Genomic DNA, 4,882 nt, shown 5'->3' with positions numbered 1-4,882 from the left:
AATGTAAAGTGAACTGAGGTCTCCTTTTTCGCTTCCCGGTGACACACTTGCATTTCTTCACTCGTCCGCAAGTGAGCTTTTATGCTATACAAACGTTTTTAAAAATCTACCTCTTCCATAGCTTGTAGGGTACACTCACGGGGTCAGAGGCTTCTTTTATTTTATTATGGTGCAATTCATGACGGATAGAGTTTCTCTAATTGCCGTAGCGAGAGTAATATAAGATATTCTATCGAGCATTGAGTTTAACGTAGAAATATCTCCTAGTGTGTCGTACACACACACAACAGTGCGTTATATGTAAAACAGACCAGTGCGTATGCATGGTTGTCCCCAATTAATATGGAGAGCTGAGGTGAGAGGCCAGCGACACGGGGCCATTTATTTCTGAGGGGGGGCACAATAAATGCAGGACGGAAAACACACAGAGAGACAGATTAAATAGATTATTAGGCAGGTAATTGTGGAGACATAACGCCAAAGTAGATATACCAATGCATATATCACGATTATTGTCTTTATTTTAAGGATAATATACTCTCAATGCTATCTATTAATTACTCGTTATTACGCATATCTAGCCACCTTTGTGTGCTGTGTATGGTTCGCTCGTGATGAGTCGGCACCAACTGCGTTAGCAGTTGATGTTTGTTATACTACAATGTTAAATACATAGATATGCATTATTTATAAATTCTAATATGTATATGTGTCTTCTCAAATATTTGGAGCGCTGGAGAGGTGGACTTCAGTAATACTGATTCTCTTAAGGGGGGGTGTCCGAGATTGCGCTATGCATTCGCCTGAGGCTATAATGCTGTAATTTAATCAGGAAGTGTTGATCGCTCTCATTATGATGCAATCTTTAAATCATAGGTGCGCATTGAGCCTATATACATAAAATTTAAGGCTCATCCAGACTAACATCAGAACACGACCATCTCAATATCTCGATACACGAAGCTGTATACTTATTCTATCATCAATAAAAACATCATTTAGGCAATATTATATCAACAAACCAATAAAGCATAAACTCAATACATTGTACAGATGCCTCAGCTTATTCTTATCTTAGTGTCGTAGTATTCTTCTTTTATTATAGGATAGCCAATACTAAATTTTACTAATACTTACTACCCCAATATTTCTTGTCTACTAGTATATATATCATATACATCTCTTCTTTCTTCTCTCTTCCCGTATACACCGCCTCTCAAGATGTGTGCTCGAGAGAGATTAAGAGATAACATAGTGTTTGAGAGGTACGGCGGACGCTAGATTAGTAAACTATGCAAGCTAAAAGTAAAAAGAAAGAATACTATGCACAGGACTTGTAACATATTACAGCACCTAATGAATAAACATAGTTCATTTATTATAATATAATCTTGTGTTAAATTGGTCTCTCTCGTGATCATAATTCTAAAGATCGTTTTGATTATATAGAAAGGATGAAGCCTGTAATAGCAACTCGTGTGACATTACTCGATGTCGCTTGATGAGCTTGGAATTGACACTCACTCTATTAAAATTCATTTTGTCTCAAGCCGTCTCACCCGAGAACTTTGATGCAAACCTCTCTCATTACTATCAACATATCTATCTTCAACATTACGACATACTCCCGCTCGAGACTGCATGCCCCACAGGACACACACACACGGTAGAGATATGTTAGTCACAATGACCCCAAAATACACGTAACAACCTCTACAAGACTTAAGTAAACAATTGTCACACACTATTTCTTTTCTCTCTCGCTTCAACAAAACAGTGGAAAATATGGGCCCCAAACAGACCAAACAGCATTACAACAACAGAGATAGAGCAATACACAAATATATGGATATGACACGAAAATATGACCAATAATGTATTAGACGAGTTGCGTTGGGTGTATGGCCCAACAATTAACTCTCATAGCCGAGCGTATATGTGTTGCGTCCTCGCTTTTATATATGTGCGCTCACCCATACAAGAGCACAAGCTATCAAGCGCCAAGAACATGGACCCCACCCCAGGAATCAAGAATTGTGGTCACTATGAGACCGGACAATGCGGCTGTTGTGACACCTATTGACACGGTGCTTTTTTGAGAAGCACAAATTCGTGACTAACATGATGCGACCTATCATATATCCATTACTGACGAAAAATAATTATATTAATATATGCAATTAAATAATAATAAACAAGCATGGCACCCGTGAGTTGTCACGTGACAAAGACTTATACAAGTAGAATATGTTCTAACACAAACTTGTGTGAATAGGCACTACACATATGTGCTCGAGCGGCGGACGATGACAGTGACTGCTATACTGTGTGTCATCTATCGAGACGAGAAGAGGCCTAGATCACGTTTACAATTGTGTGATTCCTCTGATGTAGGTGTCAGACCGACACGGTTGTAGATGTCGCGTATGAGAAGAACCGTAAACGCCACCCTGAACGTGTACTAGACGAAGAATGTGTAAGGAAGCTCTGTGAGTTGCGAATGTCATATTATACTTTGTATATCTCCTGTGGAAGACCATGGTATGTTAACAAGTCTCATATATATTTCAGCGTTAGTTACATTACCATAATTTCCAGAGAAGTCGTAGGTGAACGGACTGCGACTGCAAATGTGCCTATATGTGAAAAGGCACGTTGTTATTTAAGCTGGCATTCTATTGGTTTCGGTACGCATGTTCTGATGATGGACATATATGATGCATCAATGTCGGTACACTCTCTCGCTAGACTCGGTCATTCGTGATAATGAGTGACATTTCTCCATGACACTTTTGAAAACAGATTATAGCCTACAATGCGAGTCGATAACCCTAAGAAGAGACGGAAGAGGAGACTCTCTGGTCGGGCAGTATCTTGATTTTTCCAAATTATAGAGTTTGATTATATGATGGCATAATGTAGCTATTGTTCAACAGATGATACTAAAAACACTTTCGTAAGACTTATAAATCAGCGACTGACCTCGCTATTTTTCTAGAGTATTTACCTATATCCTTCCTCTGCGCTTCTTGCTCTTAACTCCTCTATCTCTCACACAATTGGTTGTGCGCTTGGAGAGCGAGATGAATAAACAATATATAGCAACATTTCGATATAGAATCTCTTCACGCTAGAGAGTGCTGATTAATGTTTTGAAGGTGTTTTATATCTGTGTAAATGCAATGTCAGCTATCTTATATGTTAGATCAAGGTATAATATCGACATTCTTATAATCTCATGTGGTCCTTGTGGTATAGAGATTGTAGGCGTATTATAGCTATATATCAGGTACTGTTCAAATTCCATAGTAGTGTTACTACTTCAAGCAAATCTACCAAACAAAAAGATGGCCAAGCTTAATCATGAACAACGTGCCTTTAAACTTGGAGCCATGTTTGCATCCTAGTCCGTTCAGCTACACACTTGGAAATTACTGGTGTAGATGTAATAAAGCTTGAGAAAATAAAGAGCTTTTAACCAACCTGGTCCCACCAGTATAATACGTATGTGACTCCACCCACGACTCCCTTAACACCGCAGTACGTGGTGGAAGTCACGGACCCTGCGACATTTACGTGTCTGCACCACGGAAACAACCCGAATGTAAAGTGAATGAGGCTCCTTTGTCGTGGTGCACACACGCATTTCTTCATCGTCCCGCAGTGAGCTTTTATGCTATACAACGTTTTTAAAATCTACTTTATAGCTTGTAGTAACTCACGGGAGGCTTCTTTTATTTTATTTGTATTCATAATAATTTTTATTTTTCGTCAGAATGTATTATGGTGCATTAGTTACGAATTTGTGTTCTCAAAAAACAGTGCATTGTGTGTAATACAGCCAGTGGCGGTTCTAGACCAATTTGACTGGGGGGGGCCAGGCCGGGGCCAGTTATTTTCTGAGGGGGGCACAATAAATGCAGGACGAAAAACACAAAGACAGTATGAAGTAATTGGGCATACACCAAAGAAAACAATGCAATACAGTTATTGGTATTTGTTTCATTACACATTATTGTATGCTTACCTTTGTGTGCTGTTTGGGTCTGTGGGACCCGTTTTCAGTGTTTGTTTACAAAAAGAAAATGTGTGCAATTTAATTATTTGAATGTGCTTTATTTGGGGGTGGACCTAACATTCTCTAGGGGGGTCCGGGGGCATGCAGCCACGGGAAGATGCGTTTTTAAATGTTGAAGTTAAATGCATCAATCTGGTGCGCTTTGAGCACAAAATGAATTTATGGATACAGCTCTCAACACTCATATGAAAGAGAGCTGTATACTTTTCAATAATCAAAACATCTTTAGAATATGATCACAACCAATAACAAATAATTTAAACTAGTTTATTCTTATCTTATGTTACCTATAGTTAGTATTCTTTCTTTTTTATTTATGAATAATTTAAACTAGTTTATTCTTATCTTATTTTACCGTTTGTCTTCTTTCTTTTTATTTATGCATATTTTACTAATCACTCCCCTTTCAAACTGTTTTTTACTGTCCTATAGTACACATTGGAATGATTTATTTATTTTTTACAACACATTAAATAGATAAAGGTGTGCTCTCTCTAGCTCTCTCTCTATCTGTCTCGCTCGCTCACAGAGGCTGTGTGCTTCTCCGTGGCGATGACGGCTTGCGTTAAAAAAATAAAACATATTTGTAAAGTGGGGGCTATTGAGGACTTGCGAGATACCGGTAGTTCGTGATCGACGTGTTGGAGACCCCTGCTCTAATGGGTCCGACTACAATGACAAATATCGTTGCTTCCTTCTTTTCCGTCACCCAAGAAATCGTTTAATCATAAACATCTTTTTTTTTTTTCTTCTTTTTTTTTAGGGGGGCCACAGGGGGTCCAAAGTCAGTGTTAGGGGGCACTG

The sequence above is a fragment of the Notothenia coriiceps genome, unplaced genomic scaffold (genome assembly GCF_000735185.1).
Source record: "Notothenia coriiceps isolate Sejong01 unplaced genomic scaffold, NC01 NC01_scaffold00034560, whole genome shotgun sequence".
In the NCBI taxonomy this organism is placed as follows: domain Eukaryota; kingdom Metazoa; phylum Chordata; class Actinopteri; order Perciformes; family Nototheniidae; genus Notothenia; species Notothenia coriiceps.
This window is presented reverse-complemented; position numbering follows the sequence as displayed.